The sequence below is a fragment of the Herpailurus yagouaroundi genome, unplaced genomic scaffold, assembly GCF_014898765.1.
Source record: "Herpailurus yagouaroundi ecotype Mexico unplaced genomic scaffold, PumYag 141, whole genome shotgun sequence".
NCBI classification, from domain to species: domain Eukaryota; kingdom Metazoa; phylum Chordata; class Mammalia; order Carnivora; family Felidae; genus Herpailurus; species Herpailurus yagouaroundi.
Genome location: NW_024412396.1, coordinates 28,015,477 through 28,033,788, shown reverse-complemented (window position 1 = coordinate 28,033,788; position 18,312 = coordinate 28,015,477). Strand labels below are relative to the sequence as shown.

Below are 18,312 nucleotides of genomic sequence, written 5' to 3'. Positions count from 1 at the left end.
AATGCAATCCCAATCAAAATTGCACCAGCATTCTTCTCGAAGCTAGAACAAGCAATTCTAAAATTTGTATGGAACCACAAAAGGCCCCGAATAGCCAAAGTAATTTTGAAGAAGAAGACCAAAACAGGAGGCATCAAAATCGCAGACTTTAGCCTCTACTACAAAGCTGTAATCATCAAGACAGCATGGTATTGGCACAAAAACAGACACATAGACCAACGGAATAGAATAGAAACCCCAGAACTAGACCCACAAAAGTATGGCCAACTAATCTTTGACAAAGCGGGAAAGAATATCCAATGGAAAAAAGACAGTCTCTTTAACAAATGGTGCTGGGAGAACTGGACAGCAACATGCAGAAGGATGAAACTAGACCACTTTCTTACATCATTTACAAAAAGAAACTCAAAATGGATAAAGGACCTAAATGTGAGACAGGAAACCATCAAAACCCTAGAGGAGAAAGCAGGAAAAAACCTCTCTGACCTCAGCCGCAGCAATTTCTTACTTGACACATCCCCAAAGGCAAGGGAAACAAAAGCAAAAATGAACTATTGGGACCTCATGAAGATAAAAAGCTTCTGCACAGCGAAGGAAACAATCAATAAAACTAAAAGGCAACCGACAGAATGGGAAAAGATATTTGCAAATGACATATCAGACAAAGGGCTAGTATCCAAAATTTATAAAGAGCTCACCAAACTGCACACCCAAAAAACAAATAATCCAGTGAAGAAATGGGCAGAAAACATGAATACATACTTCTCTAAAGAAGACATCTGGAGTACTCGCTTTGGCAGCACATATACTAAAATTGGAACGATACACAGAAGATTAGCATGGACCCTGCGCAAGGATGACATGCAAAGAAGACATCCGGATGGCCAATAGGCACATTAAAAGATGCTCAACGTCGCTCCTCATCAGGGAAATACAAATCAAAACCACACTCAGGTATCACCTTATGCCAGTCAGAGTGGCTAAAATGAACAAAACAGGAGACTATAGATGCTGGAGAGGATGTGGGAAATGGGAATCCTCTTGCACTGTTGGTGGGAATGCAAACTGGTGCAGCCGCTCTGGAAAACAGTGTGGAGGTTCCCCCCAAAATTAAAAATAGACCTGCCCTATGACCCAGCAGTAGCACTGCTAGGAATTTACCCACGGGATACAGGAGTACTGATGCATAGGGGCACTTGTACCCCAATGTTTATAGCAGCACTCTCAACAATAGCTAAATTATGGAAAGAGCCTAAATGTCCATCAACTGATGAATGGATAAAGAAATTGTGGTTTATATACACAATGGAATACTACGTGGCAATGAGAAAGAATGAAATATGGCCTTTTGTAGCAACATGGATGGAACTGGAGAGTGTTATGCTAAGTGAAATAAGTCATACAGAGAAGGACAGATACCATATGTTTTCACTCCCATGTGGATCCTGAGAAACTTAACAGAAGACCATGGGGGAGGAGAAAAAGAAAAAAATGGCTAGAGAGGTAGGGAGCCAAAACATAAGAGACTCCTCAAAACGGAGAACTGAGGGTTTATGGGTGGTGGGAGGCAGGGGTGGGTGAGTGATGGGTATTGAGGGCACCTGTTGGGATGAGCACTGGGTGTTGTATGGAAACCAATTTGACAATAAATTTCATTAAAAAAAAAAAAAAATTCCCAATGAGGCACCTGGGTGGCTCAGTTGGTTAAGCGTCCAACTTTGGCTCAGGTCATGAGTTTGAGCCCAGGCATTGGGCTCTGTGCTGACAGTTCAGAGCCTGGGGCCTACTTCAGACTGTGTGTCTCCCTCTCTCTCTGCCCCTCCCCATCTTGCTCTCTCTCTCTCTCTCTCTCTCTCAAAAATAAATAAACATTAAAAAAAAAAAAAAACCACTCCCAAGTGACTGGCAGAAATAAATGCAAATCCTATTCTACCCTGAAGTCTGGCTCCCAAGAATTCACAGATAAAGCAAATATGAAATTAAGACAAAAAAAATCCCTTAGGTACAAAGAAAAAAAAATCAGCATACGTGACTAACACTCAAACAGAACACAACCATTTCAGACTCACAATGACTGGAAATAATTATATTGACTACATTTAAATATAAAAAGATAGTACTTAAAGTATGAACAGGCGTATTTCATAAGTAGAGTGTCTAGAAATTTAAAACATATCATTGGATTTGGAAACTCAATGATGAGATAAAAGAGAAGATTAGATGTGGCTGAAGAAAGAATTATTATTAAAGATAATTTTGAAGAAATTACTCAGGATGAAGGAAAGAATAATAGACGAAAAATATAAAAAGAAATGTAATAGATATTGAGAACAGAGGGAGAATGTTTAACACATCTCTACTAAGACTACCAGAAGAAACAAATAAATAATATAGGAATGAGGCAATGTTCAAAAACATAATAGCTGAAAATTTTCCAACACTGATAAAAGGCACAAATTCTCAGATTCAAGGATCTCGATGAGTTCTAAAAAAGCTTAAAGAGATTCACAACTAAACATTACAGAACAATGAAGGCAAGATTTTAAATACAGCTAGAGGCAAAGATTACCCTAAAGAAATTAGTCTAACTGACTTCTAAAACTCACAAGACCTACTCCAGTAAGAAGTAAAATGGACTCCCCCCCAAAAATGATTTCTGATGCAAAAATCAATGGTGAGCAAAATAAGTAGAAAGTGCATAAGAAAATCTAAGCTACTATTGACTGTAAAATGCAGCAACAACTGTACTGAAATGTGGGGTTAAATATAGACAAGTAAAATAAAAAATAATAGTATATAATTTGGGTGATGAGCAAAAATAGTGATTAAATTTTGAATTTGTTCAATTAAACATGCTTGTTAGAATTTTTAGAACCACAAAAAATTAAAATAGGGACCATCACTTTCAATGGAGATGAAATTTAAACAAAATTTTAAAAAATCTCTATCAACCCAAGAAAAGGGAAAAAATATGTATGTAAAAAGAATGCTTACAAAACACAAAATCAGATGGTAAAAAGAACTCCAAAAATATTAATAAACATAATAAATATTAAAGACTAAATTCTTTAGTAAAAGAAAAGGTCCATATCCAGTACCTGTTTTATAAATAAAGTATTATTGGAACATGGCTACACTCATTCATTTACAGCCTTACCCAAGGCTGTCTTTGTGTTGCTACAACAGCAAAGTTGAACTCTTCAATAGTGTCTCACCATGGCTTTTCCTAATTATCATAAACCTTTCTATTTGTACAAGAGGAGTTTGGGCAAGCTTTTAATGTTCTGACTCAATTTCAAGAGAATCACTAGAGGCCAAAGGCTTACTACAATCTTCTTCTTAACCTGGTGGCAAGACCTACTGACCTGGTAAGGGCGGCAGCTACAGCCGCCAACCTAGGAGAGGCTTCTGCAGACTTGGTTTTAGGGTCTCCTTTAAACTTGATGGTGTCCCATGCTGTACAATCTTTGCTGCTTACTAGTAATATACAGTTCTCACCAGGTGGGCTTATCTTCTATGAGATGCTATTTTTTTTCCCACACATTTATATTCATTATTATATTCGAAATACTGCTGCTCTACTTCTATTACCTGGAGAAGAGGACACTCACGACTGTTTAACCTCTGAACATGAATGATCTATGCTCCAAATTGATTTATTAGAGAAGCCAGACTTAAACTTCTTTGTTGATGGACTTACATAGAAAATTATCAGGAGAGATACACTATATAACAGGTCTCACACTTCCCCTCTAGGATATGACCCCCTGCAAGAAGGCGAAATTTGCCTCAGTATATTCACCAGAGCCTGTTGGTTACTTAAAGAGAATTGATATATAAACTGATAGCACGTATGATTCTTGATCTCAGCAGAAAATCTAATTAAGATCAATAAGAAAATTAAAGAACTTTGAAGTACTCTAATACATCCTAAAGTACTGGTCATTATAATGGTTGGAACTTATCACAAAAGGGATAACATGACACTGAACAAAATGCCATGGCTGATCACAATGCGAGACAGGCATCCTTTACTAAAATCCTAGTGTTCATGAAATCCCAAAGACCAAATCTTTGGAGAGGTGAGGCTATTACAAGATGCCAGCAATTAGATCCAGAATGAGAAGAGAAATACTGGAAGAAATCTGGATGCAAACTGCATAGGGATAACGTCTTGACACTCTCATCATGGAATATGGTAAAAAGTTTACACGAAACTACTTACCACAGCAAGGAAAAATTGGCCACTGTACTGAACCAACATTGGTATATTAGCCAGGGCTATCCAGAGAAATGGACACAACAGAATAAACACAGACAGACAGATACACACACACACACACACACACACACACACACACACACACACACACAGATATTACAGAAATTGGATCACATAGTTATGAAGACCAAGAAGTCCTGTAATCTGCTATCTTCTCTGCAAGCTGGAGAAATAGGAAAGCCAGTGATATAATTCAGTCCACTTCCAAAGGCCCCCAAACCAGGAATCCTGATGTCCATAGGGAAAAGTAAAGAAAAGTCAGCCTCCCTCAGCCTTTTGATTCTATTCGGGCCCTCAACTGACTTGATGTTGCCCATCCAAACTGATAGTGCAAATCTTTAGTTTAATGATTCAAATGCTAATCTCTTCCAGAAACAACCTCACAGACACTCCTAGAAATAATGTTTTACCAGCTACCTGTGCACCCCTTAATTCAGTCATAAATGTGACATAAATTTAAGCATCCCAGTGTGGAAACTTTACTAAGATTGCTGCTGGTGTCTCTGATTGCTGCTGGTTATGCACCAGCATAACTTTAGAAAAACTTTAAAGGTTGGCCTTGGACAAAAGCCCCAAATTCAGGTCCTCTTTGAACATCTCCAAATGGATTTCATCCAAGTATACCCTATTATGGGTTTTAAATATGCCCTGGTCATTGTTCTATCCTTATTCTCAGGATAAACTGAAATCCTTTCTTACTAGATCTTTAGCCCTATAGTATAAAAAATATTACCTAATTTCATGCTCCAACCTGAGGAATTCCAGCCTCTCTCTCTTTAGTAAACAAAGCACCAGTTTCCCTGGGACTATTTATTAAAGAGTTTTGTAAAGCCCTACCACTTACTCAGAAAGTCTGCTATGCATATTGCCCCCAATTTCTAGGAAAAGTAGGGGAAAATAAACAAATGGAGTTCTGAAACTTAGTTTAGCAAAGTTCTCAGAGACTCTGCAAGTTCTACAGTTGAAGATATTCTCATTGGCTTTAATGACTCCACTGGGGTTCAACAACTTTTGCCTTACGAGTAGTTGACTTATCTGGGCATCTAGGAATATTACATCTGATTCTAGACTCCACACGCTACTAGCAAGCAGGCATAACCAAATATGGCAAGGGACTCATGTAATACCTCCGACTTTACCATCAACAGGTATGAGCAGACTTGCCTTGGAATCCTCCTAAAGTATGCATAACCTTAAAACCCAAAGATTTGGCCTTCTGGAAGAGACAAATGACTCATGAACAAGTAGAGCATACAATCAAACTAACCATTGGAATTGTACATATTTCCCTTTGGGAGGAGCCACTTGGTTTCCCTTGGTTCCATTTCCTTGAATGAAATCTGGTAACTTCTGCATAAACTCAATCATTTTATTAGGCATTTTTTTTTACCTTTTTTTCTTTTATTTGCATTTATTTTATGCAGGATTTGTTCCTGGGCCCTAAGTTTTTGTTTCTTCAGTTTCTTCTGAGAGATCTTTTTCTTCTGTGCAACCTCCTCTTTTGGTTTAGGAACAATCTGCTCTTTTTCGGTCAGGATCATCTTAGTGTGGCAGGGAGAGCTCATGTACCGGTTAATCCGACCATGAACTCTCTAAGTTCTGCATCGCATCTTGGGGGCTTTGTTCACCTGGATGTGCTCAATGTCCAGAGAATCTATATCTAAACGCTTAAGTTCAGCACTACACCCTGAATTTTTAAGCATGTGCAGCAAAAATTCAGCACTCTTTTTGGGCCACCGACTGTGTGTCAAGCCCCACTGTTTAGCCTGGGCACACCTACCAACTCCACCATTTTAGCGAAGGAATGGCACACATAGCTCCTGCAAAGTGACATCTTTCAGATACTTGGTGGTTTTTTGGACATGCATACCCTTGATGGCCTGGCAGTTTCACATGTGTTCTTAAAGTAAACAAGAAGATTTGAACCTCTTGATTTGCATGATTTACTTTAGTTTTCTGGATCCAGTGAATAGGGAACGATTTTCAGAGATCACTTCAGGCCACTTAGGGCAAGAGTATCAGGCAAATTTTTAGATGGCAAACAATACACAGATAGACAGCCAGAAATCTAAAATCCTCTATCATGTCATATGTAGAAAAAAAAGACTCTTGTCTCCACCAAAACTATTATTTGGACATTTTGTGGGATCAACTTTGGTACCTGAACTCTCAGATATGGAGCTTCGAAAAGAACTAGGGAACACATGGTAGATATTTGGAAGCTGTCTCACTTTATCCACTGCTACAGGTAAAACACACTATTTCTTTTACTTTAGATGTGCCTAATTAATGGTCTTGACACTAAATTTTAACACCTGGAACCAGACTACTCAAGTGGCCCCAAATCATAAAAAAAACTAATTGACAACCCCATTAGGGGTACTTTAACCAAAAACAGATGACTAAGTGGCCACCAATGACTACATATGTAACACAAAACTGACTTTGTAATACAATTAGATCTGTAACACAAAAGTCTATTGGCTACAAACTGCAAAATGCCCAGGGGTTGTTACCATGGTAAATGGACAACCTGCCCTCAGGATAGTCTGATATTACCCACTCTGACTCATCAATTTGCCTCTCAGAAAAGGAAATTAGGTAAATTAATGAAAGGAGAAAAATTGGACCTTAGGTTAAAAACTGAGCCGTAACGATTCACAGAGAATTCTGGATTGCTGTCTATTCTCTGCTAGACTATTTCACTTTGCAAGAAGCCTTGAAATAGGGAGACAGCTTACATGCTATGGTTCAGAGAAAAGGAGAGCTAGACAAATCCACTAAGGCTATAAAGTTCCACCAAAGAAATCTTTATCCAAGAGATTCAGGAAATTGAACTGAAATAAAAGCCCATTAGATATAATATTGGTGTCTTGAGAGGAAACATGTACTGTTTTAGGGGAAAATGATGTGATTATATCACTGCAGACCTCTCTGGCATCTTTAATGCTACTAAATAGATCTGGTAAGCTAACAAAAAAAAAAAAAATCACAAAATACGGTAACTTGGCTAATAATCCCCTATCTGGTACTACAGACTCTAAATGGAAATGAAATCTGTCCTTCTATTTTAATTTGGGCACTCTTGGCTCAGGGTTTAAAAGAATTCTACAAACTCTGATCATAGTCCTTCTCTTAGAATTTGTTATACAGGGGCTCAGATGGGTGATGGCAAGTTTTAAATGTTGCTATGCAACTGGTGTCTCATCACAAAATTAAAGAAGTGATCAAGAAAAAGAACAGAAAAAACTAACACTGTGCATGCTGAAACAGTCATCTGGGAACCGTGATACATGATCATGATGCCACAAATAGCAGTGACGATCTGCAGTAAAGACTGGGATCACATCCCTTGTTATGAATCTTTCAGCTCAGGCCAAAGAATGGCAATACTGAGAACCGAAACTATTTGCATTTACACAGCTTACTGTCAACATTAACAACTTTTACTATTTGACTGTCTTCATTCAATGGCATTAATATTCTAGGACACTTGCCCAGAAAGCTAAAGCTACAAAGAACTTTATTGTTCATTTTAAGAACTTCCTTTAAGTCATTTATCTGTACACTAAACTATTCAACGTCCCCCCTCAGCAAAGTATATACTCTTTTCTCAGAACAGGTAGCATTTAGTGACTATTTACTTTTCAAGATTTACTTTAAAATCCTAGTACCAAATTTGTCCAGCCACAAACAAGACCTCAAATCAAGAAACCCACCTTAAATCAGACCGCAAAAAGAACTCACATAACTTGATTTTGCTCTCCCTTACTTCAAAACCCTAATAAGACTGTCAATGAAGTGATTGTCCTTACCACAGTAAAGAATAAACTCAGCTTTGCTTAAATCAGTAGGATTATTTTGGTATATTTTCAGAAAGCTAGCATTCGACAATTGAGTAGGAAGCTTAGATTATGAGGTGCCATAAAAAAAAAAGCCCCATATAAAATGAGGGTAGCATGGTATAGAAGTTACTACACTGGGGCTCCTGGGTGATTTAGTCGATTAAGCGTCTGTCTTTGGCCTAGGTCATGATCTCACTGTTCCCAGGTTCGAGCCCTGCATCAGGCTCTGTGCTGACAGCTCAGAGCCTGGAAACTGTTTTGGACTATTTGTCTCCCTCTCTCTCTCTGCCCCTCCCCCACTCACACTGTCTTTCTCTCTCAAAAATAAACATTAAGGAAGGAAGGAAGGAAGGAAGGAAGGAAGGAAGGAAGGAAGGAAGAAAGAAAGAAAGAAAGAAATCACTATACTAACATTCCCCCAAAGTACCCAAAGTATACTTGAAGGAATACTAATGTCTTGGGATATTTAAAGAATTTTAATTTAAAAAGAGGTTCTATGTTCAAATACAGTAAAACCTTGGATTGCGAGTAACTTGTTCTGTGAATGTTCTGAAAGATGAGCAAACATTTCTAATAAATTTTAACTTGATAAACAGGCGATATCTTGCAATACTAGTACCTGATGCCAGATGTCACATGATCGTAACTGAGCCATGGTTCCTCTCTGTCTGTCTCTCTGTCTCTCTCTCTCACTGTGGGATTGTGGGTGATCATCTCTCCCATGCTCAGATGCTCAGTCTCAGGCCAAGGTGTTTGGCAGAAATGAGTGATTTTTCAGAACGCTGGAAAGTGCCCACAACTAGCACTAGTGTGTTTTTGTCACTTCAAAGCACCTATGGACGGTCCTTTGCTTTTCCATACAAGAGTAAGCTCAGGAATGCTTGGCTTCATTCTAGGTCAGGCTGCCTTTAGATACAGACCTTTTCCTTTTCTGCCTTATTGCCAGCTATACTAAATACAGTATATGACAAGAGTTTATTAATACTGTACTACAGTCAACATCTGAGCAAACATATACAATGGCCCCCATGCAGAAAAGATTCCATTGAGCCAATAGATAGCAGTGATTCCATTAGTGATAGTGAAAGTTGTCCTATATAATAACCTTCCCCTCTGTCTCCCTTACACCAGCCATGAAGGTTTTCAAAGGTAAGTGCAGATTAATTTATTTTTATTCACATTTTCTATTTTATTATTTTGTACTGCATTACAATATTGTAATCGTTTTTATATGAATATTTTGAGGTTGTGGAATGAAGCACCCGAGTTTCCATGATTTCTCACAGGGAAATTCGCTTTGATACACAAGTGCTTTGGATTACAAGCATATTTCTGGAACAAATTATCCTCGCAAACAAAGGTTTTATTATAAAGGGAAATATCACAATGAACAAAGGTAAACTGGTCTTGTTGGTACAGGGACTTAGTCTGTGCTACAAGCATCCATAGGAACAGCATATACAAACCCATTTTACCACGAGACTCCATGAAACCTCTTGTGGGACTAGTGATCTAAAGAGAATCTAGAAACACTGAACTCTACTAAAGTAAGTCAACCTAGGTTCAAGCCTTAAATCCACTACTTAATGGTTGTGCAAACCTGAATCAGATCTATTGGCTGGAGTTTCCATTTCTTTATTGTTAAAATAATAATAATACTTGCCCTACCTACTTCTTAAGGTGGTTGTGAGTCAAATGAGACATTTGTGAGAGCCCTTTGGAAGCTCTACCGCAGGACACATGTGACTAAAATGTTCTTCACAATACCTCTCAGGAGAGATAAGGTAAATCCATGGGAATCAGGGGACAGTGTATTAGTGAAATAAAACAGAAAACATTCTAATAAAAATTATTCTGCACAAAGTTGGATAACTTGCACCACCAGAGTTTTCTTTGATTGTCTACTCCAGGTCAAGGGTAAACAGCTAAATAAATACACTGAGCAAACATTTAGTGAGCTACTGTAGTGCCAAGACATGAATACAACTTACATGAACTTAACCTCAGTACTTCTCCTTGATACTATATTTTATAATGATGCTTCAACCAGAAAAAAATAAGTTGTCAAAACCTCAGTGTACCCAACTGGTCTTTCTATTCCTTAGCACCAGTATAGATTTAATCTTATGCATCTATATTAACAAGTGGAAATGTTATTGATAAAGCTAAAATTCAGAGACAATTATTCTCCTCCATGATTCCAATTTAAAAGAGACACAGAAAAATGAGACTGCTGCAGGCATAAGTTGCACAGTAATATAAACTGTCACCTGACAGATCTATGAGCCAACAGCCCTGTTTGATCAGACTTGGATTCTTTCTTTCTTCTTTTTTTTTTTTCTTAACACAGGAGGCTAAATTCATTTTGAGAGACTAAGAGTGAGTGTGCATGTGCACACAGGGGAGGGGCAGAGAGAGAGAGAGAGAGAGAGAGAGAGTGAGTTCCAAGCAGGCTCCATGCTATCAGCACAGAGCCCAACATGGGCCTCAAACTCACAAACCATGAGATCATAACATGAACAAAAATCAAGAATCAGATACTTAACTGACTGAGCCACCTAGGCGCCCAGGTCAGACCTGGGTTCAATGTAACAATATGAACAGAACATTTAAGCTTACAGTTGTATAACATGGCATGGCTTCCAATAACCCCACTCAGGGTAAAATTTGTGAAGAAAGAAAAAATCACTTGTGAGGAGACCTGAATTTTTATTTTCTATTTGCCTTTCATGAGCCGTCTAGGGAGGAAACTTCAGTTTACTCATCTTGGACAAGATAAGTGGTTCCCAGACTTCAAAACTTTATGGTCCAGTAAAACTCTCCAAATTTGGGATACTCACAAGAGACTGTCAACTCTTAACTTTAGTAAGGTAAGGCCATTTTTTAAAATCTAGCATTTTTAATTTTAAAACATTAAGAAGGAGGATATAACCTCAGAATAAAAAATAGCTCTTTAAAAAACTCATCATATTATCCTGTCTCTGTATACTATAATTTCTCTGTAAGCTCATATCCAAAGGTAAGAGTAAGTAACATCACTTTATGAAATTTACATATCTCCAGATTAAAAACCAGCCTGAAGGCTGGAGCCATTTAACAACTTGAACTCACACATAAACACTGAACACAACTAAAAATGTTTACATGCAGCATGCATATAACTCAAAGTTAGCAAGGCATCTGGTTCCTTCAACAATGAGGTACTTCAAAGCATTCATTGACAGCTCAAACATCAAAAAAAGTAATTGCATTCTCGACGGTTTTGCGAAATAAACACTTCAAGCTACAATGCAAGTTATAGTCTCGTAAGCAGTAGGGTTGACTGGAATCCCCTTTCATAAACATTAAGAAATATCCCATATCAAGCTGTTTGCATGTGCTAGGTTATGACTGGCATTTGCACATACATTGTCATTTAATCTAGACAAAACACAAACAAGAAACTTAGAAAAGAGAGAAACATTCCAGAAGACATAAACAAATGTTACCCTTTACTCACCCATCCTTTTCTTCCTCCTCTTCAAAGGGAACAGATTGGCAAAATGATTCCTTCTTACCATCTTCAAACTTACATTATTCCCATTCTCAGTAGAAAATTCAAGTTACTATCAAAAATGATACATAGGAATTTGCTCACTAAACAAAATCCAAAGAGGATCTTACAAGCTAAACAAGGCTATTTTAGGCTCAAAGCCTGAGTTAACACGAAATGGTTAGCTATACTTACACTCAACACACACACTATTTTTAGCTTCTAGGATTTCATCTCTAATGCTTACAAGATTCTAATATTAATGTAATAAAATATGAGGAATAAAAAAATAGCCCCCCAAAACAGAAAACTATACTCACTTAACTTCTCACTACCAAGCCTGTTTGGAGTACATGTCTGACTTAACGCATCAATTGCTTTCAACCTCATATATGAAGATTAACTCTTTTTCCTGAACTTGGGCTGTCACAGTGAGAAAGGTAAACCACGGCTTGAGGTTAGCAATCTGATGATGACATGGAATTGAGCTAAGTTAACCCAAATCAAGACACCATTGTTCACAGAGTCCAGAAAGGTGACAGCCATGTTGATACTTTAGTTATAAGTAACTGAAAACGGCTAGGGAATAAGGAAAATTATCTCAAATAACAAGATGTTCAGAGATAGGGAGTGTTCTGTCAAAGCTCAAGCTTTGCTTTTCTGATTCTCTTGGCTCTGTCCTCCTTTTTGCTCATCCTTTTGCTCATCCTCAGGATGTGAGATGGTCACAACATTCTAGGCATCCCATCCAGAAAATGGCAAACTCCAGAAAAAAGAGACATGCCTTTGAGTCCTCATTTTTAAGGAAAGAGACCTTACGGGAAGCCCCCACATCCTCACTGGCTCAAGTTGGACATGTTCATTGACCACGTCAATCACTGGTTTGGATTATCATGTGTCTTAAGAACTAAAACTCACCCCTAGTAAGTGAGAAGAGTCTCAGCTTGTCCTGAAGCACATGGCTGTCAAGAAAAAGAAGGAGAACATAAAATCTGGGTTCTGCTGTGAAGGGTGTGAATGTCAGAAAGTAGAATAGACATTAGTGTGTACTAGGATAGCAAAGGCAGAACAGCCTTTTCCTTTTCCTGCTTCTCCATCTCGGCAGATTGAGGACCCAAGCTGGTGCCTAATGACACCCACGATTTACTGTCAACATGACTAACTTCACAATTGTCTCCATTCACATGGTATTTATGTTCTAGAAAACCTGCCCAAGAAGCTAAAGTTACAAATAACTTCATTGTTCACTTCAAGAACTTCCTCAAAGTAACTTATCTAACAACTAGACTACTCGCACTCATTTCGCAAAAACGAAAATCAATGTACAGACAGGCAGTAGTCACATTCTGAGTCATGGGCAGAGACAAGACTTGAAGCCAGGTCTCTCGACTTCTGTCAAATCTCGCCGAAACAGCATGCTTTGTCTCTAACAAGTATTTTCAGGCCTCAAAGTGATGACAATCAGGTTTTAGAGACAACTTATGAATGCAGTGACTATCTTCTTCAAGGTAGAGAACCCCAGAAATCACTTAACTCATAACTCGAGACCAAAGGATGTATTATGATTTGCTCAGTGCCAGTTAACTGGTATAATAAATGCAAGAGAAGAAATATAACAAGACAGAATGTGATTTAACTGCCAGGGAATGGTGAAAATCCACATTTTAGGTTTTTTGGAAAAAAACAAAACAAAACAAAAGATTGTGGGCCAGAAAGGACTTAAGGGATTTGAGCTGACTCTTAAACCAACAGATGGAACGTGAGACATGTTGACAGACAAGAGGATTTGTTAAAACAGTTTCAGGAATATTAGTTGGGTTGGGTGGGGGAGATGAAGTTAATAGCATTTAACATTCTTAACCAAGTGTATACTTGATTCTGTGGAAGCAGAGACATCTAAACTTTAGAGAGCTTCTGTGGAATGCCCAGGTAGCAGTAAGTTGAATCTTAAATACTTGAGTTGATATATGCTAACCTACTATTAACCTTATTTCTGTAACATGTTTTATTAAAAACACTGAAAACTAAGGATGTTTTTTAAAAATACTTAATTACTTAAGTTATTCTTCAAAGTATATGTACACTCAGTTTAAAATGGATTTAATAGGGGCACCTGAGTGGCTCAGTCGGTTAAGTGTCCGACATGGGCTCAGGTCATGATCTCACAGTTTGTGAGTTTGAGCCCTGCATCGGGCTCTGCACTGACAGCTCAGAGCCTAGAGCCAGCTTCAGAGTCTGTCTGTCTCTCTCTCTCTCTCTGCCCCTCCCCCGCTCGTGCTCTGACTCTCAAAAATAAAAATTTTTTAAAATAATAAATAAAAGACTTACTTCTATTTAGATTTAAAAGAAATTTCAGATGGGCACCTGGATGGCTCAGGTGGTTGAGCATCTGATTTTGTGCTGACAGCACAGAGCCTGGAGCCTGCTTTGGATTCTGTGTCTCCCTCTGTCTCTGCTCCCCACTCCCTGCCACCCTGCTCGTGCTCTGTCTCTTAAAAATAAATAAATGTTAAAAAAAAAAAAAAAAAAGAAAGAAATTTCAGAGAAGCACACCTCTATTTGGTCAATTACTTGTTATATTTTCATTTTTCATGTTTTCATTTTCAGGATACAACCAGTCTGAGTTGTGATAACAACAAAAATGGGCTTAAAAATGTTACACACAGCCAAATGGGTAGAAAGGAGACAGTTGATTTCATTAATGGCCACAATACTGATATTATCATAATCATCTGTAATTAATGAGTCAAAAGAAACAATCATTAAAGGAAAGGATATATTGGGGTGCCTGGGTGGCTCAGTCAGTTAAGTGTCTGACTCTTGATTTTGGTTCAGGTCATGATCCCATGGTTCATGAAATTAAGCCCCTGGGTTGGGCTGTGCACTGATTGCAGCATGCCCACTTGAAATTCCCTCTCTCTCTCTCTCTCTCTCTCTGCCCCTCCCTGGCTCACGCTCTTTCTCTCAAAATAAACATTTTTGCTAAAAAGGATATATTTTCGGGGCACCTGGGTGGCTCAGTAGTTTAAGGGTCTGAGCTCAGCTCAGGTCATGATCTTGCAGTCCATGAGTTCAAGCCCCACATAGGGCTCTGTGCTGACAGCTCAGAGCCTGTAGCCTGCTTCAGTTCTGTGACCGTCTCTGCCCCTCCCATGCTTGTGCTCTCTCTCTCAAAATAAATAAATAAACATTAAAAAAAATATTTTTTAGTAAATAAAATTTAAAAGGATATATTTTATTTTTAAATTTTTTTTCAACATTTTTTATTTATTTTTGGGACAGAGAGAGACAGAGCATGAACGGGGGAGGGGCAGAGAGAGAGGGAGACACAGAATCGGAAACAGGCTCCAGGCTCTGAGCCATCAGCCCAGAGCCCGACGCGGGGCTCGAACTCACGGACCGTGAGATCGTGACCTGGCTGAAGTCGGACGCTTAACCGACTGCGCCACCCAGGCGCCCCTAAAAGGATATATTTTAGATCTGTTCAGATAATGACTTTACTACTTATATATTATCAAACTTCAAATTTAAATTTGTTGTTCTAGCTTTAATGGTTTCAGAACAAATGCAGAAATTGCTAGATATGCAATATATACCCAAATCTGTAAGTGATATATTTAAAATTTTACTTTTAGGGGCGCCTGGGTGGCTCAGTCAGTTGAGCGACCAACCAACTTTGGCTCAGGTCATGATCTCACGGTTTTTGAGTTTGAGCCCCATGTCAGGCTCTGTGCTGACAGCTCAGAGCCTGGAGCCTGCTTCTGATTCTGTGTCTCCCTCTCTCTCCGCCCCTCCCCCACTCATGCTCTGTCTCTGTCTCTGAAATAAATAAACATTAAAATTTTTAATTTTACTTTTAGAATTATACAATTATTCAGTAGGACCACTCACTTAAATTCCATCTCAAATTAATTATCTTATTAATAAAAGATTCCTATCAAAAGTAATTTGTTTTGGCAATCATACCTCAGTAAAACTGGAAAGAAATAATTTATTGAAAGAATTATACCTTAAACTAGTGTTATGCATCATAATATCCTAGGTAATCCTAAAATGAGTTAAAATGTTTATTCAAAAATGTTAATCTCATAATATAATTAAGTCCAGACCTATGCCTTTGATGCACTGGGTTGAATAAGGACACAACTGACTTGACAGAAAATTGCTTTCAAAAGCATCATTTACAAATGAAACTGGACCACTTCTCACACTATACACAAAAATAAACTCAAAATGGATTAAAGATCTAAATGTGAGACCTGAAACCATAAAACTTCTAGAAGAAAACATAGGCAATAATTTCTCTGACTTCAGCCTTAGTAACATTGTCTAGGTATGTCTCCTTAGGCAAGGGAAATACAAGTAAAAATAAACCATTGGGACCACATCAAAAGAAGCTTTTGCACAGCGAAGGAAACTATCCAAAAGATAAAAAGGCAACCTACTGAATGAGAGAAGATAGATTTGTAAACGATCTATTCAGTAAGGGGCTAATATCCAAAATATATGAGAATTTGTACAAGGCAACACCAGAAACACCCAAGTAATCCTATTAAAAATGGTCAGAGGACCTGACTACACAATTTCCCAGACACACAGATGGCCAACAGACACATGAAAAGAGGCCCAACATCACTAATCCTCAGGGAAATGCAAATCAAAACCACAATGAGGTATCACTTTACACCTGTCAGAATGGCTAACTCAAAAAGACAAGAGGTAACAAATGTTGGCAAGAATGTGGAGAAAAAAAGAACCGTCGTGAATGGAAGCTAATTATATACACAGGAATCATTACAACTTCTGTCATTCTTGCTGACCTAGGCAGTATGTGGTAGACCTGCATTTGTTTTTAAAGGTTTATTTATTTTTGAGAGTGCACCAGCAGGGGAGGGACAGTGAGAGGGAGTGTGGATGATCTGAAGTGGGCTCTGTGCTAACAGCAGCAAGCCTGATACAGGGCTTGAACTCACGAATCACAAGATTATAACCTGAAGTCAGATGCTCAACAAATTGAGCCCCCCAGGCGTCCCTAGAACTGCCTTTTCTATTGGAGTGATCAGTTTTACACTTCCACGTTAGCACTGAATAATTATTGCGGGGTGGGGGGCAGAGTTCTCCAGGATGCTGATATTGCACCTTAATCTCTCCTAAGGTTTATAACTAACTGCTATGTTGAGCCCCCTTAACCCAATAAGGGAAACAAAAGGAGTCTGTTAGAGGTAAATGATCCTGTAGTTTCTATATGCCTTTCATATGACAGAAAATTGATTATTCAGGTGTCTAGAGTGACAATCTTGAAGAAATGCAAAACCATCTGTTTTCTGAAATATCATGTCTCTACCTATTCAGGCTACTTTCAATTTTCTGTATATACAGTATTTTCTAATTAAGAACTTAAAGTCTATGTCTTGTATACTAGAATACTAGAAAGTGGAACACCTGATTAATGAGTACTATTTTCCTCTATCATCTCAAATAACAAAAAAAATGTGTAGAACTCTAGCCTTTGGATTATACAAATCAAGAACAGAGTGACACAACTATTCATCTGAACATTGTTAAATACAAAGTAATGAAGTACTTCTAAAGATGCAACTAGAAACCACACTTGTCTCCAGCCTTTAGTGAAGTGCTTAGAAAAGTTTATTTTGTGCTTAGTCTATTTTTCTAAAGCATCACAAAATTACTATACATCCAAAACTCTTCAATGGTAGAATATTTAATATTCTAAAGGCAAGGTCTTTGAAGAAAACTGTTGTACATTACGATACTGTATAAGTCTAATGGATTCACACAGCAGAATCTAGACAAAACAGGACATTACAGAAATTGTCTATTAAATAATGGGCAAGTGATTCATTCTGAGTTATGGCTTTTCCCCTTCTTGTAGATAATACAGTTCTTACTGCCACCCAACACCCCCCACCTTTTGCTGTAAAGTGAAAGCTCTGTACTCTTTGAGGTGTAAAATTATATTAAATGTCCCATCCTGCTGATGCCCACCTGTGAAACACTACACAATAAAAAGTACAGCAGAATACAGACTTTGTGTTCAAAAACATAAGAATGCTATGATTTTTAAACATCAAGCATACACAGACTTTGTAAAATCAATTAAGAATTTTCTGTGTGATGATGAATATACAGTGAAAACATACACTAGAAGATGCTTTTTCCTGAGTAGAATGGTAACTTTATTTTATATCAAATTAAGCTTCTATGAATTTTCAAAATGTAAAATATCAAGGCTTTTCTACAAGATCAAATAAAAATCAGGAATGTTCACCTTCATGTGCAAAACAAACAAACAAACAAAAACCTCAGAAGTTCAACAGAATGACATAAAATCTGAAATGAGTGGCCAAAATTTTATTTTTTTTTTCAACGCTTATTTATTTTTTTGGGACAGAGAGAGACAGAGCATGAACGGGGAAGGGGCAGAGAGAGAGGGAGACACAGAATCGGAAACAGGCTCCAGGCTCTGAGCCATCAGCCCAGAGCCTGACGCGGGGCTCGAACTCACTGACAGTGAGATCGTGACCTGGCTGAAGTCGGACGCTTAACCGACTGCGCCACCCAGGCGCCCCTAGTGGCCAAAATTTTAAATGATCAGTAAATAGCTTTTCAATTTTAAGGAATCCTCAGTAAGC

At 38.1% G+C, this 18,312-nt stretch overlaps 1 non-coding gene and 1 pseudogene across 1 annotated transcript; one reads left to right on the top strand and one right to left on the bottom strand.

The window, feature by feature from the left end:
- The first annotated feature begins 784 nt into the window (after positions 1–784).
- On the top strand, positions 785–891 carry LOC121032571 (U6 spliceosomal RNA). The gene has a single exon (XR_005791381.1). It is a non-coding gene; the product is annotated as a U6 spliceosomal RNA (small nuclear RNA).
- Positions 892–5,679: 4,788 nt separating this feature from the next.
- LOC121031288 (60S ribosomal protein L17-like) lies at positions 5,680–6,317 on the bottom strand (annotated as a pseudogene).
- Positions 6,318–18,312: the final 11,995 nt, after the last annotated feature.